The 14,077-nt window shown below is 40.9% G+C and overlaps 1 protein-coding gene across 2 annotated transcripts in view; it reads right to left on the reverse strand.

Moving 5' to 3' along the window:
* LOC124802881 overlaps positions 1 to 14,077 on the reverse strand; it is a 255,647-nt gene that overhangs the window by 36,272 nt on the left and 205,298 nt on the right. The window lies entirely within an intron of this gene.

Here is a 14,077-nt window from a genome sequence, read left to right on the forward strand (position 1 = left end):
ATTGTGGTGATTAAGAGGAAATGTGGAACAGTTTGGGGTAGGGTGGGGTGGGGGGAATAAAGAATGAAAATTCAGTGCTGGCATACAACCTCTTCCTCTCAAAATGTACCACTAGGACCATCATGTTTAATATTGTCATCTGAATGGCAGATAACTACCTACAGTATCACTTTAAACAATGGAACAATGGAAAATTTATGATAGAATAACAACAATATGAAATGGATATATTTCTACTTACCACATCTATGAGGCATTGAATGGCAGTCTGTCACACTGAATGATGAGGATTATTAGATATTAGAAGCTATCAGATGGAGTCCTTCTTCAGTTGTAGAAACAACAGTCACATTTGTATGTGCACCACTCGTATGCCCATGGCCACTGTCATGTCTAGGCACTACGGCCTGACTGTCGTGAGCAGCAATCTCAGCTGGGATGGGTAGTGAGGTTACATGGGCATGGGGCAGTATCTGGAGGGATAGCAGGGTAGGGGTGGGGGAAATGAAGGAAAAGGACTATGGTGTGCTGGGCGTAGAAGATGTGTGCAAGGCTAGAGTGGGAGCAGACAGAGGATAACAGGGGATAAAGGCTTGTCGGGACAGGTACTAGCGAAGGCTGAATTCAGGGGAGGGAGGGATATGTTGTAGTGAGAGTTCCCACAAGAGTAATTCAGAAAAGCTGGTGTGGGTGAGAAGAATCCAGATGGCACACAATCTGAAGCAGTTGCTGATGTCAAGGACACTTTGCTGAATGGCACACTCAGGAACTGGATGGTCCAGACGTCCCTTGGCCACAATTTGGCAGTGGTCATTCAGCAGTCAGACAGCTTGTTAGTGGTCATGCCCATCCCATATCCCTACACATCCCCTCTCCCTGACTGAAACCTTTACCTCCACGAACTAGAGTAGCATGCATAATGCCACCATGAAAATCTGACCAATTTGTTCAACTCACATTCTTGCCTTAGACTACTGTTACCCTGCCTTTGCTAAGAGTGTCTCCATCAAACCTCCACTCCTACAAACCCTGCCATTTAGTTCTACTACATCTGCCACATTTTCATAAACTCCTTTCCACCACCCTACAAAACAAAGAGTGTAAACAGACCTGTGACACAGTTACAAACCTGTCCTCCATAAGCATCAGTCCCACAGATGTATCAGTCCTTTCCAACAGTCTGAGTTTTTGTCCCACTCCCAAATTCAATCATGATGGGCTTATTAAAGACCTTACCATTTTCTTCCAGCCCTTACAGTGAAAACACTTTTTCACCACCCTAATAATCAAGTGTGAACCAAAACCAATACTCAACCCTATGTTACTCAATTTACTCCTCCATTTAACTGTGATACACCGCATTTTCCCTCTAAATCATCTCCTGATAACTTTCCAGGACTACCTAACCCCAAACCTTGTGCCATCATTGACCCCCACCCAAACCTCTCAATATAGGAAACCAATGTTACAAATGCAGAAGGAGCTGTAATCCACCAAAAAACTGATTCTGACCTTATAATTCTACCTTCTGACTGTCCACTCACAAGCCTTGCTCAAGTGACCTCATTCCAGAAATCAAGCATTATCTCCAGCACCCCCTTAAATCCCATCTCCCTCCTTACTCCCGCCATTCGCCGCACTCCTACCGTCTACATCATTCCTAAAACACACAAACTCCATAACCCAGGTCAAATCATTGTGGCTTGATACTCTAACCTCACAGAGAGAACCTCTGCTCCTGTGAACCAATACCTATAGTCTATTACCCGGAACGTACCCTCCTTTATAAAAGAAACTAGCCATTTCCTCAATCAATGCTCCATAGTTCCTGTCCTTTTACTACCTGGCACTTTGCATGTCATCCTCAACACCATCTTCCTCAACACTGACATCCCCAGTGCACACGGCCTTGCAGCCACTGAACACTACCTTTGCCAACACCAAACCGACTCCAAAGCTACAAGAGCCTTCCTGGTCACCATCACCAACTACATCTTCACACACAATTACATTTCCTCTGAAGGCATCACTTACAATTAAATATACAATACAGCCATGTGCACATGCTTGGCACCATTTGTGCCAACCCATTCATGGGCCTCCTTGAGGAACCCTTCCTAGTTGATCAGAATCACAAACCCTTCACCTGTTCCAGGTTTACTGATATTTCATCCTCAGGATCTGGACCAAAGTTGAGGACACTCAATTTACATTGATCCAGAACCCCAACACTCACTTCACCTGGTCCTCCTCAGCTCATCAAGACCCCTTTTTTGATGTCAGCCTCCATTTCCAGAATGGCTCCATCAGTACCTCTGTCCTTATCAGTCACCAACAATAACCTCGTTTTCAACAGTAGCCACCCATTCTATACCAAGATATTCCTTGCATACAGCCTAGCCATCTGTAGTCACTGTATCTCGCCCCACAGTTGTATACCCAGGTGCACTACAGCAACCTCCCTCACCCCTAATGCACTATCCCTCAACCTCCCCTCCCCACACTTTACTGTACCCTCACTATCCGCTGCAGCAGAAACTGTTGCTCACTCTAGTCAGGCCTTAGTGTTAAGAGAAGACAGTGGTTTTTTCTGTGTGTGTGTGTGTGTGTGTGTGTGTGTGTGTGTGTGTGTGTGTGTGTGTGTGTGTGTGTGCGCGCGCGCGCGTGCGTGTGTGTACACATCTGAAGAAGAATTTTAACAACGTAGGAAAAGACAGATTGCTACTTACCACAAAGAAGACACATCAAGTTGCAGACAGGCACAATTAAAAGACACTCACCTAAAGCTTTCGACCACAGCCTCCATCAGCAAAACACACACACACACACACACACAAGCAAGCACACACAGATGATGGAGTTGGCTGTAGTGTGTGTGTGAGGTGTGCTTCCTTTTGTGTGGGTTGTGTGTCTTTTACTGATGAAGGCTGTGACCAAAAGCTTTATGTCCTCCACAGATGGCACAGATGGGGATGAAACGTTGGGTCTTCAAGTGAAATCCATTCGACCACAGCATAATAGCCTGGAACATTTTACTAACTGTGAGCTTTATGTGAGTGTCTTTTAATTGTGCATGTCTCCAACATGACTTGTCTTCTTTATGCTAAGTAGCAATCTGTCTTTTTTGATATCCCTACCTGGAATTTCCAAATTTTATCTGATAGCTTATAATATCTAGCAGTCTTCTTTCAATGTAGCAGTCCACTGCTTAATGCCTGCTCTGTGTGGTGAGTAACAATCCGTTTATTTCATATAGCTGTTGCAGTGCCACATTCCTTCACTAAATTAGAAACAGTGAAGAGATTTTAGGTGTTAGCTAGGGCTTTCACATATAGTCTTAAACTAGAAACTTCACCACACCTCTTTTGCTTCTCAGACAATTAATGCTGATGAAAATTTCTTCCAAAACAGGGATTCAACTGTTTTTGTTTTTCTTTTTTTATTCAATACCACCACATTAGCCCACGACAGAGCTTATAGAAGCTGTAATGTAAAATCTTACCTAAAAGTCCAAGTATTACACTTAATTAACTAACTGTTATCATTAAATGCCAGGGCTCCTGGGCTCCTGTGGCAATAGCTCATGCTGTTTCATGTTGCAAAATATTTCTTTCATTGGGACTGTATAATCATTTTGGAAACAAACATGTTGGCATCAGGGAGACAGATAACCTTTAAACTTGACGTTGATGAATCAATGATCAAATGCCCATTATCAGTTTTTACAGCTGCCCCTATACTCTCTAAATGGCTGGAATGCAGCAGGGCAGTCATGGGACATTGACTAAATTGAAAGGAATATCAATATAAGATTTAAAGAGCATACTAAGAGAGCTAGATGCAGTAAAACCATGTTTGGCATACACTTCAATACTGCACATTCCATGCAGTTTTATGTAATAGAAATAGGTTAAAAATAATGTTGTCGTAGGACTGTGTTACTGTTCTTGGTAATAATGTCATTGGTTGATATTAATGACATTGGTAGATTTCTTATTGACAGGCAGTTGACAGTAACAATAATCAAATGAAACAACAAGTCTACTATAACCAGTCACTGTTTAATTAATTTCAACGTGTTTCAAAGGTTTAAACCTCCATCATCAGGTAGATTTATTTGTATTAATATGACTTGCATGTTGTGTTACAATGTTGGGGTAACCTGTGGCTCTATAAAGTACAGAAACCAAAAACTATTTCAGAACATGGCTCTGTGGAGGACTTTGACTAAAAACTGTATGTAAATGCGCAGATAAAACAACTAAAATAGAATATCCGCAGTGGTCATAGGTTCTTTTCTTTGTCCAAAAACATCATGTATAAACTGTTATACTTTGCAAACAAAGATGGTATCTAGAAATTGACAGCTGCAAAGGACATATAGCAAAACAGAAACACTGTTTCAAAGTACAAAGAATATATAGCATAATAAATAATTATTTCAGAGTAAGACTTAAAATATTGTGGAGGTCTATGTTTCAGTAGATGAACTGATATGTTAGATTAATTACTTCAAGTAGTTCATGAATCCTTTTCTGTCAAATTTATATAGCTTACACTTTGTACTCATTTTTTAATCTGGTGACATGTTGGAAACAATTGTGTGTCATAATTATCTTGACAACAGTGGCAAAACAAATACAAATAACAATTTAGGTTGGGATTCAAAGAAAAAAGATGAAAAGAATGACAGAAAAGAGCAAAGTTTTGCTTATGCCAGAGCTATGGGTTTGTTAGGCTTACATCTGTTACTTGTTGCAATTAAGTAAATAAGTTATACACTGATAAGGAATTAAAGATATTCAGATAGGTATACTCTTAACAATATAAACAGATACATGTAATATTGGGCTGATATGCAGTACAAATTGTTGGCTTTTGGATGGATCTACTGAGTTTTATGAGTTAGGCATGTTAACTGTACATTTATAAAATATCAAAGAAACATGTGAGTATACAGAGGATGAAATGAAGGAGAACGAAGTTATGCAAAGGACATATCACTACTCACTGTCAAGATCACACACAGAGTTGCAGACAGGCATGATGAAAAGACTCTTCCACACTTGAGCTTTTGGCCAAAGGCTTCTTCAGAAATGAAAGCACTCATACAGTCACACAAACAAGCACACCTCACACAGACTTGACTGCTATCTCCAACTGCTTCGGCTAGAATGTAACTGTGTCACACCAAATGGCCAAACGGAAGCAGCAATTCGGTTTGGGGTGGGGAAAAGAGAGGGATAGCAGGGTACATGTGGGAGGAAATAAGTCAGTGCGACTAGATGGCAGGACAAGGCTGCCAGGCATAGTTTGGGAAACTGTGTGGCAAGGAGGATAGGGAGCAGAAAAGGAGAGGCAAAACAACCTGCAAGTGTGCTGGCTGGGAGTAGTATACGATGGCGATGAGGGGATGTGAACTGGAAGGAGCTGATAAGACAGAGGGGTTAGAAACCATTGAGTGGATGGCGTGGGAACAATAGGTTGAGGCCAGGTTGATTTCGGGAGCAGATAATGTGTTGTAAGGAGATAACTCCCAACTGTGCAGTTCAGAGAAGCTAGTGGTCAAGGCGGGAGGTTCCATATGGCCTGGGTTGTGGAGCAGTCATTGAAATCAAGGGTTTTATGTTCAGCAACATGTTGTACCACAAGGTGGTCCAGTTTGCTTTTGGCCAAAGTTTAGCAGTGTCCATGCATCCGGGTGGATAGCTGGATGGTAGTCATTCCAATATAATAAGCTGTGCAATGACTGCAGTAGAGCTGGAATATGACACAGCTGCTTTCTCAGATGACCTGGCCTATGATCGGTTATTATGAGCTTGTGACAGGACTGGAAGTGCTGGCTGGGTGGATTAAGCAGGAACTGGGAGTGGCATAAGGATGGACTAGTTTGTTGTGGAGGTTGGATGGATGACGGAACATCACTTTAGGACCAGTGGGACCACTCTTGGCTAGCATGTCTGTAATTTCAGGGGATGATGACAGATAATCAAAGCCCTGAGGAAGGCTGTGGTTCAGATGTTCCCATTCAAGGTGGTATTAGATGACCTAGCTTTGTAGCTGCTTCTTGGGGGTGGTGGCTTGATTGGGTGTGTGTGTGTGTGTGTGGGCATATGGCATGGGAAATCTAGAATGGGATTTTCACTTTGTAGCGGAGTGTGCGCTGATATGAAACTGCCTGGCAGATTAAAACTGTGTGTGAACCAAGATTCTAACCCAGGACCTTCGCCTTTCATGGGCAAGTGCTCTACCGACTGAGCTACCCAAGCACAACTCACAATCCATCCTCACAGCTTCAATTCTGCCAGTGCCTCATCTCCTACCTTCCAAACTTCACACAAACTCTTCTGCAAACCTTGCAGAACTAGCACCCCTGGAAGAAAGGATATTGTGGAGACATAGCTTAGCTGCAGCCTGGGGGATATTTCCACAATGCCTGCAAAAGGCAAAGGTCCCGAGTTCAAGTCTTGGTCTGACACATAGTTTAAATTTGCCAGGAGGTTTCATATCAGCACACACCCTGCTGCAGAGTGAAAATCTCACTCTGGAAACACCCCCCAGGCTGTGGCTACGCCATATCTCTGCAATACCTTCTTCCAGAAGTCCTAGTTCTGCAAGGTTCACAGAAGAGCTTCTGTGAAGTCTGGAAGGTAGGAGACGAAGTACTGGCAGAATTGAAGCTGTGAGGACAGGTCGTGAGTCGTGTTTGGGTAGCTCAGTCAGTAGAGCACTTACCCGTGAAAGGCAAAGGTCGCAAGTTCGAGTCTTGGTTCGCATACAGTTTTAATCTGCCAGGGAGTTTCATGAGAAATCTGTTTACAGAATAGGTCTGAGGATGGAGCCTGTATGTGAATGCCTTTGTGAGACTTTCAGCATACTGGATACGGGAATACTCATCATTGCAGACACTTTGTCCCTGGATGACCACACTGAATGGGAGGGATTTTTTGGTGTGGAAGAGATGGCAGCTGCTGCAGGTACTGTTTCTGGATAGTGGATTTAATGTGGAGAGACCTGGTGGAAGGACTCGCCTGACTCAACAACCTACAAATTCCATCAGCGGGATCCCATCTCAGAAGTCCAACATAACCTCCATCCACTACTTAAAGCCTTAGGTCCAACCCAGAACCTCTCACCTGAATCCATTTTCCTCTTCATTTCTATGACACATTACACACCCACCTCCCACATGCTCCCAAAAATCAACAATCCTGAACAATCTACTGCAGCTGGTTATTGTGTTCACACTGAAAGATTATTGACCCTCATTCATCAAAACCTCCAACCCATTGCCCGATATCCACCCTCCCACATAAAAGATACCAACCACTTCCTTCACCTACTCTCCACCATACCTGTCCCTTTATCTCTTGGATCCCTAATCGTCACTGTTGATGTCACTTCTCTCTACACCAACATCCCTCATGCCCTTGGTCTTGCCACAATTGAACACTTATCTCTCCCAATGTCCTTCAAATTCCAAACCCATTTCCTCATTCCTCATACCCATACAAACAAATCTGAGCCACCGCCATGGGCACTCCCATGGCACGCTTCTAATGCCAACCTGTTTATGGGCCACCGACAGGAAACCTCTCTAGCCTCCCAAAAGCGCAAACCCCTGGTTTTGTTCAGGTTCATTGATGGTATCTTTGTGGTATGGACTCAGTGTCAAGACACCCAGTCATCATTCCTTCTCAACCTCAACCTTTCTCTCCCATCTTCTTCACCTGGTCCTCCTCAAGCCAGCATGTCTCCTTTCTGGACGTTAACTTCCTCCTCTCTGGCAGCTCATCCACACCTATGTCCACATTAAACTCACCAACAGCCAACAGTACCCATATTTCGACAGCTGCCATCCTTCTACACCAAAATTGTAGGCAGACGGGGTACCTGCAGTGATGATAACTCCCTTTCCCAACATGCTGAAGGTGTCACGAAGGCCTCCACAACCAGGCACTAACCATAAATCTAGTCCGCAAACAGATTTCCCATGCCATATCCCTACACACCCCAATCCCCCCACTACCCCCAAGAACCAGCTACAAAGGAGTGCACCTTTCGTCACCTAATACCACTTTGGACTCAAACATCTGAAACACAGCCTTCCTCAGAGCTCTGATTAGCTATCATCATGCTCTGAAATGACAGACATCCTTCCCACTCCTAATAAAAGTTGTGTTCCATCATCCACCCAACCTCCAGAACATCCTAGTCCATCCTTATGACACTCCCAATCCCAACCCCCTTGGCACAAGGATCACATGCCTAAAGGGAGACTCATATGCCTGAGCGAAACCCATGTGTAAAACCTCCCTAATACACCTTCCCAGCATTTCCAGTCCTATCACAAGCTGGATCCCCTGTGAAAGCAGTGATGTCATATACCATCTCTGTTCCAGTCATTGGACAGCTTTTTATATTGGTATAACTCAGCTGTTCACCAGGATGAATGGCCACACTAAACTATGGCCAAGAGCAAAATGGACCACACTATGGCATAACATGTTGCTGAAAATAATGTGCTTTATTTCAATGGCTGCTTCATAGCCCAGGCTGTATAGGCTCCCCCCCCCCCCCCCCCCACACCCACACACACACACACACACACACACACACACACACAGACCTCTACCACCACCACCATCGCCATCACCAGCTTTTCTGAACTGCACACATCGAGTTATCCTTACAACACATTCTCCACTCCTGAAATCTACCTGGCCTCAGTCTGTGGTCCTCACACTCTCTACCCAATGGTTTCTGGCCCCTCTGTCTTATCACTGCTTCCCAATTAATGCCCCTGACCCTCACTGTGTGCTGCTCTCCACCACAGCACGCACAGGTCTTTTCCTCTCTCCTTTTCTGTTTCCCATTTCCCCCCTTTCCCACAGCCTCCCAAACACTGCCTGGCAGCCTTGTCCTGCCTCCAACTAGTCCTCCCAAACATTGCCTGGCAGCCATGTCCTGTCTCCAACTAGTCCCTTCATGCTCCACCAGGTAGCGCTAACATGTCTCCCCCCACTTGTACCCTGTTATCCTTCTCCTTTCCCCACCCCACTCCAGACTGCTTCTTCCATTCGACACAACACAGTTGCATTCTGGCTGGAGTGGCCAGGGATAATGGTCATGTGTGAAAGAGGTGTGCCTGCTTATGTGAATATGTGCTTGTTTTCCTTTCTGAAGAAGGCTTTGGCTAAAATTTCAAATGTGTAACAATCTTGTCACCATGTCTGTCTGGAGATCAATGTGTCATCTTTAAGGTGAGTAGTAACTTACCCTTTTCATAATGTTATTGTTATTCTGACCTGGACTTTCCATTGTTTGAGGGAGAACAAAGTTGTTTACGTTATGTCGGTGTCGTGGGTGGTTAGTGTCCATCTGTTATATGTTATAACTAAGTAAAAGTTGATTATGTTTTAAAATAATACGCAGATGTACTACTTACAATATAAATAGATATATATATACTCTCTAGCTGACAGAGAGTACAAACTGTTGGTTTATTTGTGAGTAAGGCAATTCCACTGTAAATGTTGTCATTTTGTTATTTCAGATGAACTCAAGTTGTTTTCTTTGGTGTTTGTGTATTTGGAGTGTTTCAGGGATGTCTAGTTTTTTGTCTTTAGGTTGGATATGTAGGATGCCGGCACTTGAGTTGTCGGCTTGGTTTACTTCATGCAGATGGTTAGATACTGCTGATGTATTTTTTTTTCTTTTCTCTTTTTTAGTGCTTCCATGTATTCCTTGAGTCTAATGTCAAATGATATATCTGTCTGGCCCACATAGAAACAGTCACAGGCCAAAGATTCAATCTGATATACAACCATATGGTGCAGTGGGTGTCTGGTGTTGCTGTTGTGAGGTAACTTCTGCCCAATCTTGTTGTTAATGGTGAAACATATGTTTACGCATTTTCATTTGATGACACTGGCATTCTGAAACAAAATACTAACCAGGAATGGTACTTTATGGAAGATCTTATTTTCTGTGTGTTTTTTATGCTTTGATTATTTTGCAACCATTGAGTATTTCAGGATGTCTACTATGGAGCCGTTACAGCCTTTTGCAATGGTTGTTTGTTTTATTACTTCAATTTCTTGTTTACATTTATCTTTCGAGAACGGTAGTTGCATTGATCTATGACCATATATCAGAATGCTGCCATTCTGTGGGGGTGAGAAGAGGAGTTGCGTATAGCTGTGAGTGTTGTGGTAGATTTTCATTAAATTTCAAATTGGTGTCTTTTATTCATTATTCTAACCGTCAATTCTTGTAAGTTCATGCTGTCATCCACTTGGTTCTCAAATACTGATTTTACATTTTCATTGAGCTGTTGAACAACTGGTTCAACTCACTGATATCATCTTTTGTACCACTGATTAAAATGATGCTGTCATCTATATATCTGTAGCAGCAGATAATTTTGAGTGTGTGGTGATTGAAATTCACAATTTTGTCTTCTAAGTTGTTTATAAACATTTCCGATAACAATCCAAAAGGTTTGATTCCACTGCTAGGCCACCTGATTGTAGAGTTTACTGTTGAGTCTGAAATGGTTGTGTGAAAGCGTGAATTCTAACACATCAATTAGTTCATTAGTGTGAGAGGAAGGTATTTTTTTGTTTTTGTAAGTTGTCATTAATTACCTGTCTTGTGGGACCTGTTGGTAAAGCAGCATAAAGGTTTTGTATGCCAAATGAGGCAAGTGTGGCTCCATTAGAGCGTTAACATTTTTGACTTGTTGCGTCAATTGTGCTCTTTTTCCAAGTTTTCTACTATTATTGTATGTGTATGTCCCCTTTACGAGTTCTGAAGAGCTTTTTGTTGAGTCTGAATGTTAGACTATTCCTAAAATTCACTATAAGTGTGACTGAAGTTTCATTCTTGTGTATCTTTGATTATGACCTAGCACAAGGTGCTTGTGGGCTCAGTGTTATAATATTTCTTGCTTCCTGAATGATGAGTAGAAAGTTTACGTTGTTTGAGATGTTTTTAATCTCTTTTTGGATTCTGGCTGTTTGGTCTTTGAGTATTTCTGTTATGTTTTTGGCTATAGTTTTCTCTATGTATGTAGCTCTGTTCATAACCACAGTTGTATTGACATTCTCAACTCACAATTATTGCATTATTTGTATTAAATTTAGTCTCACTACTGCATGCAACAACTTCTTCTCCTTTATTTTTTGCTGAGTCTGGTTTTGTGATCTCCTCCTCAGTAATTACACTGACTTTGCGTCAGGCTGTTATTATGTCATTTTGCTTCTCAAGGGCAATGGTTGAAATCTGTGCGACACTAGTGATGACCTCCCATTGGTTCTTTTCATCCTGTGGATCTTGAATGTTGCGTTTCAATCCTTTGATGAGTTGTGCCTCTTATTCTGTAGTGAACATTATGTCAGTTTCAATGACGAAAGGTGTGAAAATGTATGTTTGGCTCGGCTTTTCTCGTTCAGTTTGGAAGGTAACTACAGTTTGACAAAAGCAGCTAGTTTCTTCCTTCTGTGTGACTTTTGTTTTCTACACACTGAATATGGTGTACTTTCTGAACTCTTCATAATAAAGCTGTGTATTAAACATTTGTTTTTTTACTATCAAGTTCCTTCAATTCATTTTTCACCCATAGTTTCCACAGGTGTTCCAATGTTTTCTTTACAGTTGTGTTCATTTTATTCTATTAAAGTGAATGCGCTGTGTCACCACTGCAAGTTTTTTCTGAGGTGTTTTTGTTTCTCATTGCCACTGGTTACCCCAAAAGTATAGCACAACACAAACGTCATATTAATACAAATAACTCCACCTAAAGCTGGAGGTTTAAACCTCTGCAACACATTGTGGAAATGAATTAGGGCTGCTAACAGTAAACTTGTAGTTTCATTTGATATTAGTAACAGTCTCTGTAAAACCTAACCTAAAATGTTCGTATTTTAAAAAATAACAATGTCAGTAATAAATCTAATTACATTGTTATAACAACCAATGACACATATCAAAATTAACAAACTCCTACAACATTATTTTTAACCTATTTCTATGGATAATATAACATCATATCTTACACTAAAAATGGAAAAAATGCCATAATTGTGATAGTGTAATACAAACAGTAACTGATAAAAATGAATAGATGTCATATAAAAAAGAACATTTGAACACCAACTGTTGAAACATCAATGGTTGTCATTACAGCTAATAAGTTATGTACTACGATATCTTTATAGTGAGGACCATGAGCACTGGTGTTAAGTTATTGCTGTATCCAATGGCCCCAAGTGACAACACACCAGGAAATATCTATGCACTAGCCTTGAATTTATAACATACAGGGCATTCACATTTAACTTATCAAAGTAACTTATATGTAATGTTAATATCCGCTCTCTTTCAAATTTAAAATCTTAATTACAAATTGTAAACTATGTTAATGAACAGGGTGCAAATATTAATGTAAAATCATTTTTTTTAAAAATATTTTCATTCCACTTGAAGTGCAGTAAGTATGGCTTTCTCATGACTCTACTTTACAAGCCCAAACTTTCTGGTAATACAATAATTATTTGAAGCACATATAATAATGAGAGGGCATTTGGTACCTGCAGTTGTGACACTGCTGCTTCAATAGTACATAAACTCACAAATATTTTATTTTTATGCCTTTTTTTTCTTTTATTTTTTCTTCCCCCCCCCCCCCCCCCCCTCAATAATTCATTCTGTATATTCAATCAAAACTAGTCACAAAGTAATGCAATATGCAATTTGAGTAGTTTAATATTGCTAATTTATATTTGGATGCTACTGTTGCTTTATGTTTTTGCCTAAACTATAACAAAGGATTAGCAAGAAGGATCAGAATTTGCTGCAAACAACACCTGAATCCAATTCAGACATCTTAAACCAACACCGAAGAATGCAAACAATATTTTCATACCAAAGGAAGATCTACTACAACAGCCAAAAGGGACCACAAAAATATCGCAAGCTCCCATTCTCATGCATTCACAGAGCTACACATAAGGAATAATTGTCAAAATTTTCACACACATGCCCTAATAAATAATCCAGTAACAGTGCTTTTTGTTAAGAGTTTTTAATGCGATGTATTATATTACATTTAAGTATAACCCTTTATTCTGTTTATGGTTTCTGCACATTATTCGTACTTGCCAGAATTTTCTGTGTAAACAGGTTCTCAGTATCTTACAAGCACCCATTAATCTAAAGTACATTTTTCTTGTGGAGTATTCCACGGGAATTTACTGTACAAGCTTTTAACACATACATATTGATAAAACAAACCTGGCACAAATAGGTCAGCTCTTCTTTGAACATTCTCTTTTAATTAAAACACTGTGACTCAATACGGATACCAACACAGTAACACATCTTCTAGGTTACATTATTTTAAGAGAATCCCTAACTCCACAAAATCCTTCAATTAACTTCTCATCATCAGGGTTCACATTTGTGTAGAATTTTTTAAAGAACAAATTATCTGGCATTATCTGTAGAAATTATTTATTTCACAACTGAATTTTCGGCCTTTGGACCATTTTGAAGTGGCGTTGCAAAAGATTTTGTTTCAGCACATTTTAAAGTCTGATATGTGCAGTGGCACAATCTTCTGCAATACCACTTAAAAATGGCCGAAAGGCCAATATTGCAATTGTGGAATAAATAATTTCTACAGTCAATGGCAAATATGATGTCCTTTAAGAAAAGCTCTACTGGTTTACCCCTGGTGCATCACTGACACTATACAAAAGAATTCCATCTACTTATTACATCACTGTGTTATTTGTACATAAAGTGAACTGTTAGTCTCCATACCAAGCACTAAGCTTCCACAATTTCCATTGAATATTATTGTATTATTATCATCTACAAAGAATCTTTAAGAGCTGCTTACACTGATGACTAAATGGTCTATGCATATCATGACCAAGTTCTTCTTCTTCCTCTTCCTTGCCTTACCCCATGTCTCCGTAGGTTTGGCATGTTATTTCAGATTTAGATTTGGCAATTTCAGTGGTAATGGGTCTCTTGGAAGTCCTTATTGAGGGGCCCTCCCCCCCCCCTC

Source organism: Schistocerca piceifrons, chromosome 6, assembly GCF_021461385.2.
Source record: "Schistocerca piceifrons isolate TAMUIC-IGC-003096 chromosome 6, iqSchPice1.1, whole genome shotgun sequence".
NCBI classification, from domain to species: domain Eukaryota; kingdom Metazoa; phylum Arthropoda; class Insecta; order Orthoptera; family Acrididae; genus Schistocerca; species Schistocerca piceifrons.